The sequence below is a fragment of the Macaca nemestrina genome, chromosome 6 (genome assembly GCF_043159975.1).
Source record: "Macaca nemestrina isolate mMacNem1 chromosome 6, mMacNem.hap1, whole genome shotgun sequence".
Taxonomy (NCBI): domain Eukaryota; kingdom Metazoa; phylum Chordata; class Mammalia; order Primates; family Cercopithecidae; genus Macaca; species Macaca nemestrina.
Window position 1 is genome coordinate 21384465 of NC_092130.1, and position 19381 is coordinate 21403845.

The following is a 19381-nucleotide window of genomic DNA, read 5'->3' on the forward strand; positions in this document are numbered from 1 at the left end:
CTGGAATCAGATCGCTCATTGTATTTATAGAAGATTAGAGTGTTCTTTGGTCTATTCATATTGTTGGAGTTTCCCATTTGTCTTTCCTTGGTAGGGAAGTTAAAGAGGAATCTCACAGTTATTTAAGTTGATGGGATAGAGATGTAGCTCATGTTGTTCTCCTTCTGAGACACACCCACCTGCAGGAAGGGGAATGATTAACCCACCACATGAGGGGGTTTGACTGAGGTGCAGGAACCAGCATAGAATAAGATAAGAGAACCCAAGTAACTCATCCATCTTCCCACCTGCTGTGATGATAACTGGGATCATTTATCCACAATGCTAAAAGTGACAGAGACAACCATATGCATTTGCAAATTCCTTATCTGCCTGCCTATTTACCTAGGACAGACTTACATTTTGACTTGCCCTTTCCTCCCCAGTTGGGCTGGAATTTGGGATGTTCCATCTGGTCTGTTTAATCCTTTAGATCTGACCATGATCTAAGATGAAGTTTGTTCCTTGGTTTTGCTTTTGCTGGTTTGCGATCTTGGTTCTCGACTTAGACTTGGAAGGCTGGACATAGCCAGAGAGAGTGGCAGTGGTCATCTTTATACGTTGCAAGGTGCTTTCTCCTTGTTTCATTTTAAATTGGGAGCAATCCCTTGAACTCATAGGATGAGTATTGTTAGTTCCATTTTACAGACAAGAAAAGAAGGCTCAGAGTAGTGAAAGGACTTGCCCTTTGACTAGTTGATGTCTGCCTCCAAATATTTATTCCACTATTTTCTCTACTAATCACGGTATTTCTCATCACCATTGCTATGCCTGTGGGTAGAATTTTTATCCCTATTTTCAGAGGGAAAACACTAGGATTTTAAGAAACTTTTCCCCCTTGATAATCCATCGATTCAGTAGTTGTGCCAGATACCAAGCAGAGACCTCCTTGTAGGTCACACTCAATCCCTTAACAAGTCTAAAAGAAACAGCCAGGCATGGTGGCTCATGCCTGTAATCCAAGCACTTTGGGAGGCTGAGGTGGGTGGATTGCCTGAGCTCAGGAATTCGAGACCAGCCTGGGCAACACAGTGAAACCACATCTCTACTAAAATACAAAAAAATTAGCCAGGTGTGGCAGCATGCACCTGTAATCCCAGCTACTTGGGAGGCTAAGGCAAGAGAATCGCTTGAGCCCAGGAGGTGGAGGTTGGAGTGAGCCGAGATTGCTCCATTGCACTCTAGCCTGGGCAACAGAGACTCCGTCTCAAAAAAAAAGAAAAGAAAAAAAAGAAAGAAAGAAAGAGCAGGGCTCTTAATATACCCCTTAGTGGGGATAAATCCTATAAAATTACACTTCAGCAGCAAAATAGACAAGCACAGTAATTTTGGTGTGAAGTGTGCAAAGTCTTATTTACAGAACATCTCATGATGCTGTTCCCAGATGTCTTTTTAAAGAAATTTTTAGTTACATGCAAAGGAACTGAAAACCAGGAATATAATTGGTAAGAAACGTAAATCTGTCCAAAAAAAACAATTGCAACAACTTGATGAGATATATATTTTCTCAGCATCAGCATAAAAGAAAGAACATTCTGATCCAGAAATGGTATGTAAGTAAATAAACTTTAATTGGTTTGACAATGCCCCTTTTCCTGGCAGTGCCAAGAATCCTAGCATTATAATTACACAGTTCTGGGCAGACATGTGGTTTCCATTAAGAAAGACTTGTGATTGACTGAGTTCATGAGGCATGTCAGAAAAAACACATCAATGTCTTTATAAGAAGGGAAGAGAAATGGATCTAAATGTATTTATAACTTCACAAGATACACATTCATAAATAGTTTCAAAAGGGCATACATTTCTTCAATTCTGATGAAAAAAAATCATTAGGGAAGCAATTGAGAACATTTTGGCCTCCACTGCTACATGAGCACAGTACAGTGACTTGCATTTAGGTAAGAGGAATACTTTTTTTTTTTTTTTTTTTTGCCTTACAAGGATTTTTTTAAGGATTCTGGAAGGCAAGTGTTGAGGAAAGTCTTAGTTGAATAAGCTGTTGCTTCATGGTTTAAATGTTCCCCAACTTCCTTTTTTCCTTTAAATGGATTCACCATTAACAAAAAGATTTTTCAGATCCATTCTCTTTTAGTCCCTTGTGGTGAGCCAGGCAGGACTTAGTAGTCCTTCTCCCCTCAACCCTACCACCATCTCAACTTTTAATAGAGGAGGAAACTGAGTCTTGAGAAGTTGGTGAGTTGCTGAAGGTCTTACAGTTAGTAAATGCTTTTAATTTAAAATGTGTTGCAAAAACATTGGAGAGGGGTGAAATGGGCAGGCAGGGAGGGGATTTGTTCAGCCCTTGCATTGTGCAAATGCCAACACTCCACAGGTAACAGAGAAACAACATAAGAAATGGTTTGAATTTTATATGCAAAATGATAAAACTAGCTAGGTTGAGAAGGGTGCATTTCTTCCAAGAACATTTTAAACAAAAACCTAATGACTTGCCATGATCACCTAAAGTGACTAAAATATTGAATTGTTTATTTTTTGCTTTTGCATAAATACTTTTAAGATGACAAACATTTTTAGGTCTGCCAAATACTGTCAACTTTTGGCAATGTTAACATCTCAGGCTTGATATATTTTCTTGACAGTAGAACAATTGTGTGTGTGTGCACTTTTTCTTTTCTTGAAAAACATTTTGTCAAGAAGTAGTGGCAAAACATGTGGTAGTGTTTTTAAAGAGACTATCTCTACAAAGACATCTCTTGCATAAAATATGAGATTTTTTAATTTAAAAAATAAATTCGCTTTATTCAATGGAATGTCTAAAGCTGTTTTGTGATTCAGATATTTTTAAGCAACCATCTGGTATGCTAGAATGAATATGAAAAATATTGCAGTCTGAAATTCATGAAACAATGGCCTATGATGTCATCAATAATAAAAATAACAATGAATGATAGCCTCTATTTATCAAGTGCTTTCTATGTGCCAGGTATTGTGCTCTGTGGAACATATTTCTTTAATTCTCTCATTAGTGCCAGGGGTAGGGATTATTAACTCTGTTTTACAGACGTAGAAATTAAAGTTCCGTAGTGTATTGCTCAAGATCACACAGATAGTACATAGCAGAGCAGGGCTTTATGATTCCCTCCCTTCCCTATGATGTCTGTTACTCTTTCTGCAGTTACTGGACATTGAGACATTGAGCAGGTCCTATGACTAAAGCTCAGTGTTGGGATCCATTAGTGCCGTTCTTACATACCATCTCTTGCTATCGATTGGCTCATCAGTGCTGAGAAAAATGGAAATTGATGGGTTTAATTGAGATTAGCCCATGTCTTGAGTGAGATTATCTCTGACATAGAAACTAAGAGAGTAAAGAGCCTCGACAGATCACATTATAGGCATAGTAGAGTTCTGTTATGAGCCTTGTCTCTATAGTTCTTACAAAAAAAAAAAAGTGAAAACACATTTATGCAATTCCCATTAAGAGTCACTGTGGATAGGGATAGAAAAGGACAACAAGGCACAGGGAGACTAAGGGACTTGCTTGGTCACACAGCTGGTTTTTACTTGAATTGGGGCTGGAAGCAAGACTTTCTGACTTGGAGCCCAGTTCTGTATGGAATCACATTGGTTCTCAAAGCCAAGCCTAGTGCTTATTTTCTGGGACTGTATGAGTGACATCACAATGAGAGCTGGTCTTTGTGTCATCACTCTTTGGTACCACAACCTTAGTTCAAGGCCTGTCTTATTGCAGTTGCCTTCTAACTTGAATTCCTGCTTAAAATAGTCTCCTCCTCTAATCCATTCCTCCACACTGCAGCTAGGGAGACCTTCTGTAAAGTGCCTCTTCTGTTGTGCCTTTCTCCAGTGAAGAAGCTTGAGCTGGCTTCACGAGCCAGGATTGCTGAATGTTGTTCCAAGGCCTTTCTGGTAGGAGCCCAGAGGCTGGTTTCCCTGGGATGTCCCCACAATGTGCTCCATCACCAGCTGAAGAGTGCTGTCCTGGTATCAGGGTGGTGTTTCTCTGACTGCGTTCTTTATGCTGCCCCACCTGCACCTTGACTGCACCCCTCGGTGCCCCACTCCCATGTTTAGAATCATTTCCACCCTGCCACAGGAGGCCATGTTTTGCTCCCTCTTTGAAGCTTCCTGATCCGTCTCTTAATCAACCTCTCCAATGGTTTCTCTGAAGTGCTATTGTGTTTTGTTTGCGTGTCTCATAACACTCATCATTTTCCATCTTCTATTCTAGTTGCCTTTTCCATGTTTTATTCCCCCTGCTAAGACTGCAGGTTCCTGAAGGACTGTACCATCTAGAGTTTTGCATAGAAATAATGCACTCCGGCCGCGCGCGGTGGCTCACGCCTGTAATCCCAGCACTTTGGGAGGCTGAGGTGGGCGGATCATGAGGTCAGGAGATTGAGACCATTCTGGCTAACACGGTGAAACCCCTTCTCTACTAAAAATACAAAAGATTAGCCGGGTGTGGTGGCGGGCACCTGTAGTCCCAGTTACTCGGGAGGCTGAGGCAGGAGAATGGCGTGAACCTGGGAGGCGGAGGTTGCAGTGAGCCGAGATGGCGCCGCTGCACTCCAGCCTGGGCGACACAGCAAGACTCTGTCTCAAAAAAAAAAAAAGAAAAGAAAAGAAAAGAAAAGAAAAAGAAATAATGCACTCCATAGCCCTTAGCAGGGAGGTCAGGCAGTCAATGGATACTGTCTGGAATAAGGGAAGGAGTGAGTTATAGCATGTCAGACATGCTGTTATAATAAATTAATATGTCTTGAATGAATGAACACATGAATGAATGGCTGTGATAGGCACTTGACCCCTTACAGATTTGAGAAAGGAGAGTAAGAGTGGAAGTTTTGAAGTCGTTACTGCTGATCCTCTCTTCTCATGGCCACTGTGCTCTTCTGACCATGAGCTGGGTTTGGAGCTGCACACAAACAGAGGAAGGCTTTAGTAAGGAAGGCTGTGTCCCCGCCAGGCTTCTGTCTGCCTTGATCACAGGGATGCCTGCAATTGGTTTTAAATGGTGGTGGATTACACTGATGGCTGTGACTAAGCACTTGTCTGAGGTTTTCCAAGAGCCTCACCATCACTTGTATCTATCATTTAACATGAGGAGGTTTGTGTTTGCTCTCCAGTCTGACAAGACATTGTCCATCATGTGGCTCAGGAGCAGCAATCTCCCACCCTAGCAGCCTCCTTTCAGGTCCAATTGTGCATTTTATTAAAAACCAAGCACAGCTCTCTGGCCTGGGGATTGAAGAGGAGGCTTTGCAGAAAGCCCTTCTCCAATTTGTTCTTTTCTGTTTCATGCTGGAACAAGAGAGGTACAGACTGTAGCTGTCCAGCTGCTGTGATATGGAGGGTTGTCACTCAATTAGGTGTTGGAGGTGGGTGGGAGGATTTGCTGGGTATCAGACAGCCAGGAAGTCAACACACATCTCCTGATATGCACCAGAGGCCTGGAAGCGTGCATGACACTGAAGGACATGTCAATGATGTTCCTCTGGGGCAGAGAAGAGGGCCTAAGCCTGCGGTGGGCAAGACCAGTGGCTGCCAGAGGGTTTTTTGTTGGAATTATGCAGGGGCTAATTCAACTGGAGATACCAACTGCTGAATGAGGCAAACAGGGAAGACCCCTTTGAGGGTTTAAAAAATTCTTTTCCCTCCTCTCTGTGTTATTTCATTGGCTATACTTTGCAAAATCTAAGCCAGAAGGAGAGACAAGGAGCAAAATATTTGAAGTAGGTATCTCTCCTTTGCATCAGCTAGGGGCAACCTGAACAGGCTATAGCCTCCTTGTCTATACACTTCTTGTCATATTTATATTATTATTGATAAGTTCTGGGAGGCAGATTCAGAAGAACAATGGACCTATTTAAAGCCTCTTGGAATTGCATCAGTTGATACAATAGCACCCCTATCCCCTCAACTCTTCCCTTCAAAGATAGGGTGGTGGGTGTATTAGGCAGAGTCCTTTGGTTTACAAGCAATAGAAACTGACTCTTGACAACTTAAGCAAAGGGAAGGGGATTTATTGGAGAGTTTAGAAGTGAGAGGAGTTGAATAAGGAGGTGTTGGGAAGATGAGAATGTGAGGCAGTTCTGGGGCTATGGTGTAGTCTCTCAGGATGCTGCCTGGCAGAGGCCTGGACTCCTCCTTCTTCCTCCCCTAGGTCCTTCTGAAGAGTCAGTGTCTAGGGAAAGAATGGGAATGGCCTGACATGGTTATCAGTTCCCCTAAGACCATGAAGAATGGACCAGGGGCAGTTTACGAAAGGAAAAGTACAATTATAAAGAGAAAGAGGAGGCATTGGGCAGGAAAAATAACAGACATCCACCAGAATGGGCTAGTTCCATTGCAAATGGCTGGCTCATAGTTTCTTCTGTCTTTGTGACCAGAGGTATTCATTCATTTGCTCATCCATGCCACCTATTTTAAGCACCTACTATGATCCAGATTATGTGCTAGATGTTGAAAATACAGTATTTAATAATCCAGTTGTCTGTGTTGTAAATGGTGCTGCAGAGACAGAGGAGCTGGGGAGAGTGGCCTGTTTTTTCCACAGTGCTGCTCCAGTGAGCCCCGGGGGGGACGCCATTCCCAATCCTAGTAAGCGGGGGATATGCATAGAAGGGGCTCTAGGCCTTTGACTTTCCTCCTTCAGAAAGTTCTCCATATTTTACTATCTAGTCTTGGTTACAGTTGCTTCTAGTAATTTTTTCCTGTAAGTATTTATCTACATAATTTGCAACATATTACTTCCAGTTCATTTATGTTTCTCCAGAAGGGTTCTTATATCTTTTTCCTGGGCGGTTAGTTGTGTTATGATCCCTATGAAATGTCTAGGCACCCACGGACACATGTAATGCTTCTACTTTTAGTGGTCTTCCCTATCCCCCACTTCCTCCTTGGAGTGTCTAGTAACTACAAGAAAACACAGAGTTATGGAGCCTATGTCTGTGTGAATTTGGACATCCTCTGAACCTTTTCCTGCCTTCATTCTCTTATCTGTCATACAAGGTAATCCCTGCCCTGCCTACCTCCTTGTATTGTTGGGAGGATCAAATGAAATAATGGGTATTAAAAGGCTTTGAAAAATTAAAAGTGTTCTCAAACCCCAAGGGCTTAAGATTCTATGGCTGAAGGCTAGAGGGCTTAACATGAGGAATGATGACCCCATAGTAAAGATAAGAAAAAAATGACAATAGTAGTGCAACTTATCTGGGGTTTATTATACTCCAGGCACTATGCTTGTGATGCTCACCCACTAGTGGCTATAGGAGATACTGATGCTATCTCCATTTACAGATGAAGAAACTGAGTCTCAGAAAAGTAAAATAGTGTGCCCAGGGGCATATGGTTCGGTATATGCATAAGCCTGGATTTTAATGAAAACCTGTCTACTTTATCTCTCCAACTGATGAATGAATGTTGTCCCTGTCTAACTCCCTCGTATTTCTCAGATCTCTTAGTGCTAGGGTTGGAAGCTCCACAGTAGATGTAGGGTTAAAAATGTGGAAGCTGAAATTAGACAACCTCACTTCACATTTGTCTCTGACACCTCCTAGCTGTGTGATTGAAGTTGAGTTATTCAGCCTCTCTGAGCCTCAGATTCCTTATGTGAAATGGTGGCAATAGTAGTTCCTTATTTATAGGTGAGTTTAGCAGAAGTGCAAATGAAAAGTTATAGAAACAGTAATAATAATTACTATTATTTGGTTGAAAGAGTGATTAAATTTCTGAACTGGGGTCCAGGCAAAGATTATATAAATCTGGCAAGCCCAATAAAATGAGAGAGATTAAATTCTTAGGAATTTTCTTTCCCCTTCCCGCAACCTCACAACTGAGAAAAGTCCCCATGTGGGCAGCTTCCTAACTTAATTTGGTCCTCAGATGCATTTGGCCTGGTCGGCAGAATATTTTTTAAGAATTTGCATTTGATGCCAACATCATGAAATCAGGCTTCACGTTCAAATCCGTATGTCTGGCTGCTTTTATAAAATTGGAGAATGTATAATTGTGGGCTCACATGCCTGCCCGGCAACCCCCAGCTGTTGCTGAGTATAGCTGCTCTCTTTACCTGGGGACGCAGCACTTCTGTGTGTTCCTGTAGGCATTTGAGTTTGAGGCCACTGCCTGAGAACCACCAGTGTCAGCCTAGGAAAACCTAGGGGAGGAGATAGAAGCGACTCTTTTTAATTTTAAAAAAAGTCTGGTCCTGAAATTGTACCTGTTCCCAATTTCATCCAGGACTTGTCATCAGCATTTACTTCCACCTAGTATACTAAAAAGTAGAGAGCAGCACCCCTTGTTGCAGACCAAGGAAGGGGGAGATAAAAGGGAAACCCAGAGAGAGAAGGACGGGAATCATGGTGTTTCTTAATTAAGCTGGGAAGGAGACAGGGGCTGGGAGCGGAATGGCTTATGGCTCAGCATTTATCATGCAACTCCCCCCTCCACCCGGGGCCTGTGCCGGACAGGAGAGCCAAGCTGCTCGGAATGGCTTTGCTGATGTGCCATTGCTGGGGTAAGTGGTTATTGATGAAGGGGCTTAAGTGGTATGTGCCCCAGAGCCCACGCTCCCAGCCTCTGCAGTGCACCCCATCTCCAGGAGCTTTGTTGCACAGTGCTGACCTTCTTGGGTCCTCTTGGCACCCAAGTCAAGGAATCATACCTTCTTCCTTCTCCCCTTCTCACACACACTGAGCTAGGAGTCTGTCCAGGCTTTCTGACTTTAGACTCTGATGCCTCTGCTTTAATGGCTTTATTACTGATCTGAGAAGTAGGCAAATAGCATATTAATGGCTTTTGTGGATAATAGTGATTTGGGAGATGTCACATCAGCAAAATTCAAAAAGGATATGTGGATCCAGAACTTTGAAAGAAAAGCAGGGGAAGGTTAAAAACAAACAAAAAAGTAAATGCAGGGAGAAAAAAGATCTTTGCATTTTAAAATTATTTTGAGTGCAATATTAAGCCTCAGAAGATTTTAGAGATAATTTCTCCCAATGGTTCTCTGCCCTGGACTTATATTAGAATTTCCTGGCTATCTTTAAAGCAAATACTGGTGTCTAGTCTTTGCCTCCAGAGATTCTGAAATAATCGGTATAGGGTAGAGCCCAACACTGGCATTTTCTAAAAGTTCCTCAGGTGATTGTAGTGCACAGTCAGATTGAAAACACTGATCTAATTTTTTCACCTTGTGGTCAAGATAGGTGATGTTCAGTGACTTTCACACGGTTCCAAAGCTGGTTAGGCAGAACTACCACCAAAAATCCAGGTTGCCAGTTTTCAGCCGAGATGTTTATTTTACACAGGATTTCCTTGCAAACACTATTCTCGTATCACTTTCATGACTATTGCCATATCTTTATATCATCTGTACTGTTTTAAAAAATAACTGTATTTGCATCAATTTACTCTTTAAACTTGAATTTATTTGAAAAGACACTACAGTGCCGCAGTAAGCAGCAGTTCAGTCTCACCTGCCGTAGATGGAAGGTAACCACAAGATGAATTCAGTGAAAAGAAAGCAGCATTGGGCTGGGTTTGGTGGCTCATGCCTGTAATCCCAGCACTTTGGGAGGCCGAGGTGGTCGGATCACGAGGTCAGGAGATAGAGATCATCTTGGCAAACACGGTGAAAACCCATCTCTACTAAAAATACAAAAAATTAGCCGAGCGTGGGGGCACACGCCTGTAGTCCCAGCTACTAGGGGCTGAGGCAGGAGAATCACTTGAACCCAGGAGGCGGAGGCTGCAGTGAGCTGAGATTGCACCACTGCACTCCAGCCTGGGCGACAGAGTGAGACTCCATCTCAAAAAAGAGAAAGAAAGAAAGAAAAAAACAGTGTTGTTAGATTGTAGCTGGACACTGTTGCCTGCCAATGTCTCTGCTAAACATGGAGATTGGCAAGTGGTAGGTGTTCCAGAAATACTAGCACCAAACTGAGACTCTCTCATTGACGTAATCAGAACAATTAAGAGAAAATCGAAAATGACACTCTTACTATGTGATTCTATACTATTTAAGGCTCATGTCCTTGCACCATTAGAATTGTCCTGAGCACATTACTTGTATGGTTTTATTTCCCTTAACAAGTGATAGTAGTGCTTATATAATAAGCAAAGTAGTCTAAAACAAGGTCAGTATCTACAAAATGGAAAAATGAAGTATAAACTCAGGTCATTGAATAAGAGACTTGAGAAACTTAGAGAATAGAAGTTAGAAACATGAACTAATCATGAACAAGACCATAGAAATCAATTTTTCAAATCAGGTGAGAATCTTAACATTTATGGTTTTGGCCACCATTGGTATATCATTGCTAGCAGACGTTGTAGGTAGTGGTCTCAACTAAAGCAATAAGTTGAATTTAGAGGAACTGAAAACTTTAAGAAGGGTTTCCTGAGATTTTGTTTTACTCTTTCTTTTGAGATTCCAGGTAAGATTTGGAAGTTTATAAGATTCATGGGAAATAAGCTCCTAACTAAAGGACTCAAATATTATACCAGTAACCAGCATTTTAATTCTATTTTTTATTATGGAATTTCCACTGGAAGAGACATAGTTCTATATTCTTTATTTGGTTATACACACACACACACACACACACACACACACACACACACACACTCTTGCAGGATAAGAATTTGCCCAGATAAACTACTAACATACTTTCAGGTACTTATACAAGTTACTATCCTAGGCCTGGAATCTATTCTAGGTTTTGGTTGAGCACATTATCTCAGATTTGGTCATACCTTCTCCCTCCCTCCATATCTCACTCCCACCCATGTGGTAGCATTCATTTTCCAAATTGAAACACTTGCTTTGTATTCCCTTTGATTTTTCCGAAGACATTAGAGCCAATAGGGAGTCTTAGTCATCTGGTCAATACTCTTTGATACATTTCCCTAAATGGCATGTTCTTCATGTTGTTGCATCCATGCAATAATTAAATGTACCTTCAAACACTATTGAAGGTAGGTAGTCTTTGAGCTTATTGCTTGATTAGTTCAGGTTTGTCCTGTAGTTTCCCATCACTGTGCAATCAATACTACTCTAGACAACATTCCACCGATACTGGGAAAAGATGCCTCCTGCCTCCACGAGTGGATGCAGCAGAGTTCAAATTGTATTGTAAATCAGTCATATTGGAAATATCAAGTCAGTCATCCTTTCAGAGAACTTAATAAGTGAATATACTTCTTCAAAACACACTTTATATACAGAAGAAAGAAAAAACCCTACATACTTCCTTGGGACCTATTGTTCCTTTCTTCTTTCATGTCTTCAGATTAGTAAAAATTTCAACCGAATAAAAGATACAGCTTTTTCAAGGTTCCTGCCAAAGAGAACCCTTATACTATTTTACCACCTTCTGGGACATCACAGTAAATTTTTTTAATTTTTATACTTTAAGTTCTAGGGCACATGTGCACAATGTGCAGGTTTATTACATATGTATACATGTGCCATGTTGGTGTACTGCACCCATTAACTCGTTATTTACATTAGTTATATTTCCTAATGCTATCCCTTCCCCCTCCCCCCACCCCACAACAGGCCCTGGTGTGTGATGTTCCCCTTCCTGTGACCAAGTGTTCTCATTGTTCAATTCCCACCTATGAGTGAGAACATGCAGTGTTTGTTTTTTTGTCCTTGTGATAGTTTGCTGAGAATGATGGTTTCCAGCTTCATCCATGTCCCTACAAATGACATGAACTCATCCTTTTTTATGGCTGCATAGTATTTCATGGCGTATATGTGCCACATTTTCTTAATCCAGTCTATCGTTGATGGACATTTGGGTTGGTTCCAAGTCTTTGCTATTGTGAATAGTGCCACAATAAACATACGTGTGCATGTGTCTTTATAGTAGCATGATTTATAATCCTTTGGGTATATACCCAGTAATGGGATGACGGGATCAAATGGCATTTCTAGTTCTAGATCTTTGAGGAATCGCCACACTGTCTTCCACAGTGGTTGAACCAGTTTATAGTCCCACCAACAGTATAAAAGTTTTCCTATTTCTCCACATCCTCTCCAGCACATGTTGTTTCCTGACTTTTTAATGATCGCCATTCTAACTGGTGTGAGATGGTATCTCATTGTGGTTTTGATTTGCATTTCTCTGCTGGCCAGTGATGATGAGCATTTTTTTCATGCATCACAGTAATTTGATTGAAATGAAAAACTGGTATTTTTCTGACAAGAGATCTACTAGAGAGCTGAAAGGGTAACGGCTGAGGGAGTCAGGATAAAGTGTGGCAGGTGGAGCCTGGTGCCAGGGGCAGCGGATCCTGGGATAGCTTTGCCCTATGAGGTAACAAAGCAGTTCCTCATAGGGGAACAGACCAGAAGGATTCATAGTTTCTAACCATTCGTTATGCTGGATTTCCTCCCAAGATAATTCTGGTTAAATCAAGAGTTTCATACGTAGGATGCTGAATGGGAATTTGACCCTTTTTAGACCACAGTATATATATATCTTTTGCTTTAAATACCAACAGGATTATATTCTCGGAATCAAGCGATCATGGATACTTTATTAAATTATATTTAGCTAGGGAGTTTTCAAAAAAAAAAAAAAAGCAAGCTGGACTTGTGATGGAAAAATTCAAGTACTGTGTAAAGCAAAAAGAATTAGACTGCGAATGCCTTGTCAACAGGGATTTTTATTTTGTTATTAATTCATCTTTTCAACAAATATGTATCAGGTATCTTCAAGGTGCCAAGTGCTATGCTAGGATCTGGATGTATAACACTAAGTAAGGCAGACTAAAAAGTTATGGCCCTCAGGTAATTTAATCTTGTTAATCTTTATATCCTTGTTGCCTGACACAGTGGCTGACATGCAATAGTCCCTCAATAAATGACTGTTAACTTGAATGTGAAGTATGCCCAAGTGCATGCTTTTCATCTGTGTTTTTAAGCCTTGGTCAATCTGTACCTTTGATTGAGCCTTACTGTGCAAATAATACTATTAGTAACAACTGTGGCAGCTAATGTTTATTTAATAAATGTCAAATGATTTATATTCATTAGCTCATTGTCTCAGGGCATTTATCTATTTGACCTAGGATTTCTAAAGATATTTTTAGGCAAGTTTAAAACCTATCTACCTTTTTTACAGAGTTTCAGTTAGTGTGTAGTTTGGTCTAGGCCATTGTAACTTATTTTGAATCCTCTTCCCCAAACCATAATTTGACAATGAAATCCCATTTTAAGCACATAGTGGGAATTCAAACAAAGTCTGATTGAGTGAACTGGATGCAATTTTAAAACAATGTTATCGGGAGGCTTATCTGGCTAGATCATGAGTCAAGTCTCAGATCTTTACGATAATGATTTGAAGTCATTAGTCAATGCAGTTTTGCTATATGTGTCCGCTGGACCTTTAATTTTTTTTTTTTTAAGTAAGATTCTAGCAGCACCATTTTGATGAAATATTTAAAATAAAACAATAGTAACTGTTTTACATCAGTCAGTGCAGTTCTGCAAAATAACTGTAGCTTCTTGAACCATCTTGCTAGGAGCTTGTGGATTATATCATATGCACAACCAACAAAATAAAACCTTTAAAAATACAGAACTCAGAGTACTTGAATTTATAAAGTATTTTAAAATTAATTTTTAATGAGTTTTAATATTTTAATATTATACTGGATTTTAAGTAAGAAAGTTGTTCTTGTATTAGGCAGTGGTGTACAATATTACTTCATGGGATAATGTTTAATTAAAATATACTAATTTATGTGTTTGTTTATTAGCTCTATCCCTAAAGCAGAGAGAACCCCTTCACAATTTTATGAAAAATGTAAATGAGGGTTTTGGCACCGCTAATACAGTTAAATTAGAATAGGTAAAAATGTATGCTTCTACTTTCATAACTTTATAAAAAGGAACCTTAAAATGTTGATTTGACATATAATAAAGATCAATTTTCAGGGAAAAGATTAAACTCCCATGAAAACAACCTTCTATTTTTCTAATTTCCTTTTGACTTTATTAGGTTTTACCTGATTTGTTCTTGTTTCAAAACATTTTCCCTTGTTTCTGTAATTATTGGAGTCATTTTGATGCAAGGATATTATAGTCAGATTTTTTTTTTTTAACATTTGGAAATGGTTAGCTACCCTTGCTGAATATGGCCCATTTTGAGTATTGATGTAACAAATGAGAAACACCTTATTGAACAGTATATATTCTTTGCTGGTTTCTCCTACCCCCAACAAGACTTATGTTCCTCAAGATTTGGGCTTGGTTTTTGTAAACCTTTGCGGTGGTTTTAAATATTCATCGTGTTTTAGAAATTAACAATTATAGCCTTAACCTTATTATGAAACTTATTAGCTTCTTTTTCCTTTTTAAAATAATTGTTTAAATCCCTTGATATAGGCAAGGAGAGAAAAAAATGAGAAGGAATGTCATACTCCAGTTCTTCAGAGTTTTATTTAAGTGTTCTAGATCCAGTACACAAACACCTGCTGTTTTTACTGTTCTGGGTGTCATAGAGACACCTTCAGTAGCAACATGTTTCTAGCAGAAAATAAAACAGATTCAAAATACATTAAAATGTGGAATGCCGTGAGATATTTTCTCTCCATTCTTCCTTTGTTAGTTATTTATATTCACACATCTTCACTTCACTACATTCCTTAGTAAACAGCTTGCAGGGGGGTTGATGTTTGTTAATGAACTGTCAATAAACACATGTTCTCTTGACTTCTTAAAAAACAGACTATATTGGGGGTGAGTGTGCTGGTTTCCAATTCCTGTTCACGCCATGGAGACAGAAAGAGGAGTCTTGGCTGCGGATCTGGCCTCAGAGCTGGGCACGGCTTGCGGTCACGTGGTGGAAGCACAGCTTTTGTGCAGGGAGGAAAGTGGCAGATTTTGATAGAGAGCGTGCCAGCAGTTATTAGGAAGAAATCGGGAAGTGTTTGGAAACAGGGCTGCTAGCATTCCCAACAAAGCTGGAGGAGTCTCTCCAAAGAACAAAAGGCAAGCACACATTCAGGGTGAGGACTTTTCTTCTCTGTTGACATATGAGACGTGAAGTGAGTCAGAGGCTGACCCAGGTTTGGAGAGAGGACAAATAATAATATCTTTGTTGAAGGAAATGGGGTCTAGTCATTTTCTTTTCTTCCTCCTGTTGTTATTCTTTCTTTAAAGGCTTCTCTTTTTCTCTCTATGGATGAACATCTCCACTCAAGTGTCTAATGAAGTCCTTCTGACTATAAAATACCAATGGAGAAGAACCTCAGTCATTTGGAAAAAAAAAAAAACCACTCCCAGTGACTTGTGGGTAGAGGAAAGCAATGATACTGCACCCAGAGAGTAAAGGCAGGGATGGGGCCAGATCATGACCTTTTCATTTTTGGCACCATCCTAAAGTACAAATGAATAAGAGAATCTTAGAACAGCCTTAATGAAAACTATTTATTTATAATTTGATGAGCATTATTGCTGCCTTCTATCCTTTTTGAATCAAATTATCCCAAGAGCAACAATTCTGGAAATTTTTGCTTTAGAAAAAAAAAAAAAAAAAGTTGAATTTCCCAGTATCCTTGTCTGCTTTTTTTTTTTTTTTTCTTAAAAATTTCATGCATTGTTAGGGAAGAAAAGTCTAGTCTAACTCACAAATGCATCCTTATTCTCATGTATATTTGATACCGGCCCCAGTCTAATCTGATAAAGTGCACTTTGCCTGTGGTGTCTTACAATAAGCTGGCTGCATTAGTGCCGGGAAAAATCAATACCGATTTATAATTTACCATCGCAAAAACCTATCACTTTTTATGACCCTCCATCCTGGCTCATTAATATTACATTAAAACACACACACCCACTGCAACAGGGGGAAATTGTAGCTTGTCAGGTTTACAGCCATAAAGAAACCTTTAATTGGGCTTAGTTTGGGAATTCAGGCACAGATTTTGTTTATTTCTTTTATTTTTAATGTATGATATTTACCTTAGCGAATTTTAAGATAATGCCTAATATACCTATCTATTTCTCTGAAAAGAAAGGAGAAAAGCATGTCGCAGAAATTCTGACATCCACTTCTTATAGATCTTATACATTTTAATAGTCTCTAATAGCATTCTTCTCCATTTTTCTATAGTCTCCAAACCTTTTTCACTTTCTTCTTTTTTCTCTTTGTGTGAGTGTGGATTTCTTTATGCTGAAACATTTCAGCTGATGGTATTTCTCTTATCTTTTTGGCTTGTCATAGTTGATATTTATCCTTCCCACCTCAGATCAGGAAGAAGCTAAATGCCATCTTTTGCATTGTCTGTCTCTCAAAGAAAGGATGCATATTTGATTTTTCTTCTACACCGAATGGAGAATATTACACTGACCCTGCTTGGAAACTGAGTGATTTTCCTAGTGCTTGTTCTTTCCCAAAAGAGAACTGTAGACTCTCTCTCTCTCTCTCTCTCTCTCTCTCTCTGTGTGTGTGTGTGTGTGTGTGTGTATCTTCAATTCTTTTACCTTCAAGAAACCCCCAAAGAAAAATCAAACAATAGTCTTTCCTTAATCAAGCCTATTAAGTGGCTTTGCCCTCATATGTTTTTAGACTTAAAAGTCTTATATCTAAATTCTTTCCAGATAATGTAAAAAAAAATGATGTCACTGTTTATGTTGGCAGCGGCAAGGTGCTCTATTTATTTCATACTATTCAAATAGTTTCCAGGGAATTTTTCCTGTAAAAATCATGAAGAACCGACCTTACCACATGGTTTGCCCCTTTCCCTTGCTGCCTTAAAGGTTAAAGCTTCTGCCCCTTCCAACCTTAAAAAGAGGCAAAATGAAGTGTAAAGCAGAGCCAAATAAATAAATAAATAAGGGAAGGGGGAAATTCAGTGTGTTCTCAAGTGTGCAGTAGATCCACACCATGCAGCAAATACATGTCGTGATTGGGTTTTTAAAAGACGTCCGCCTGGCCCCTGACTGACAGGGCCTATTGATTTTTTAGGTTTCTGCCGTCATCGGTTTCCAGCCTCACAGCGGCGGCATGTCGGGGGTCAGGGCGCACCGGGGCGCAGTGAGCCAGCCCTCACCACTTCCCAAAGTGAAGGGCCGCTGAAAGAAAATCAATCATGTCATAAGTGAGAAGCATCAAAAATTTTCCCCCTGTATGGCCAAGGCCCATCAGCCTGTCTCCACTCAGTAGCTAAGGTTAGGCATCTGTCAAGTCAGACTAGGTGAAAAGTATTAGAAATGCCAGTTAACCCACGGGTAGACTGTGTGGGTGTGAGGCAGCCTCTTCCCTTTGTCTGGCCATCCCGGGATGACAGGGTTGGCGTTTTCACTTAATTTTTGAGTCAGAATCACCCATTTCCCCTTCCTTTAGCCTTTGTGTGTGTGCATGTCTCTTTCTCTCTTCTCCCTCCTCCTAAGGCAGGGTGGGTTGAGGCCTGGTACCCTGTTTATTTAAGAATTGGTAAAAAGTCAAAGTGGATGCATTCCCAGGCAGCCCACTGGGAGGTCAGCACCATGGCATTCTTACCAAGTCACAGAGTATATTTCCCTAAATGAAGCAGACTTTTAACCACCCCTTTCATATCTTGCTGTGGAAATGCACATGACACAGATAAGTTTAATTGTGAAATTAATAGTGCACATCCCATGGTAGAAATTTTATTTGGCTACTGTGCTGATGTTTCTGAACTGATAGGACACTAAATTTTCTTCCTGTGCCACTAACCGGGAGAATGTATATTTTTAGTTCTCAGAGAAATGATCAGGAATATTCTGTTCATTTTTAAACACCTTTTTATATTTCTTACATTCCAAATCCATATCATGAGATTGCATAGTTTGTTGAAAGAAACCGTATTAAGTGTCTAGCTTAAAGAAACCTTTTACATGTACTTTCTAATTCTGAGTTTGGTATTTAGTTTGCAAGATATAAATCATAGATTATGTGTTCTGTGAGAGAATGATAGGTTTTTATTAATATATTTTAGATTACTTTTTTTTTTTTAATCAATAAGGTCCAAATGAATAGTTTTGCTTGCTTGTCTGTTTTGAGGGATAAGAAGGGTGGATTGGGGAACTGGCTGTCGGGCAGGCCTCACTTTGTGGTTTGCATCTACTCAGCTCTGCCTCCTTTCAGGTGTGTTGGTTCACTCTGATTCCATGATAGTCACTGTCCATTTAAGACCAGTTTGAAATTTCCCAACAAGAGCTTCTTACTGGAAAATCTGCAGGAGGAGTTCATTTGGGTGTTGGGGCAGATTCTGAGATCTCCTTCTGTGCATGGGATGACTACCCCAGGAGCATTAGAAGAACCTGAAAATGAATTGAACTGAGAGCTCTGCTGTAACTTTCCATCCTAAATTGACATTCACTGCCTGAACCAAGATGTATACTCACTAATAAATATTTTAGCTCTCTATGCCTCAGTGATTACACTGGCCATTCCATACAGATAAAAAGACAAAATGTTTCTTTAATCAGTACTGTGATGTGAGACCGTTAAGGTAATAGTGCTTGAAACTATTAGAATCTCAAAGATATTGACTGGCTTGCTTTTGGCATGGCAATTATAATTACATTTTTAGGTTACATTTTATGGGTTTATACTAGTTATTCTAACATAAAAGAAATTGCTGTCCAGAATTTTAACAGAGGGGAGAATGATCTAGGTTGAAATCCTTAGCAGTCCAGCATCAGGGCTGCTAATATATGACCTAATTGTGATCAATACTTTCTTTTCTAGTTTCTGTAATGACAAGGCCTTTGCAATAAAAACACTACCATCTTTTTGAAATCCACAGAATGATAAATGACCTAGGCCAGCTTGGGCGGGGCGGAGGCGGGAGTGGGGGGTGGGGGGGTCAGGGGGAGTGTAGTGTGTTTTACATTCCTAGTGATTTATTGTGCGTTTGCACACATAACTGGTGTGAAATCAAGCTGGAGGGGGATTGGGGGGAGGAGGAAAAGTACCCAACAAAGAAATCCATTCTGCCTAAAATGTCTAGGTTTAAGTCCCATTACCATTGATGTGAGCTAAGTACTCTCATCAAGAGGCTTGGGAGCCCTTGAGTATTTAGATTCTTTTTGTAACATTACAGGAGAGGGGAAAAAAGCCAACACAATGAACCACTACTTTGCTATGTATGAATGGCTAGGTCAGCCTAACTCATGTGTTACATAAAAAGGACCAATTTCATTCTGTCTTGACAATAAATGAAAGCTTGTCTTTGAAGGTACTCTTTGCCAGGTCTATTTGCTTTTGGAGACAGTCTATTGGACAGGCTCTGGGAGGCAGGTTATTTCAGGTGTAAGAAAGGAAATCTCCTCGTTTCATTAACTATTAGGGACTTAACTTCCTTTGGTGTAAAG

At 40.0% G+C, this 19381-nt stretch overlaps 1 protein-coding gene across 13 annotated transcripts in view; it reads left to right on the forward strand.

Moving 5' to 3' along the window:
- The window catches only part of LOC105482354 (EBF transcription factor 1), a 411036-nt gene that overhangs the window by 103755 nt on the left and 287900 nt on the right, over positions 1-19381 (forward strand). The window lies entirely within an intron of this gene.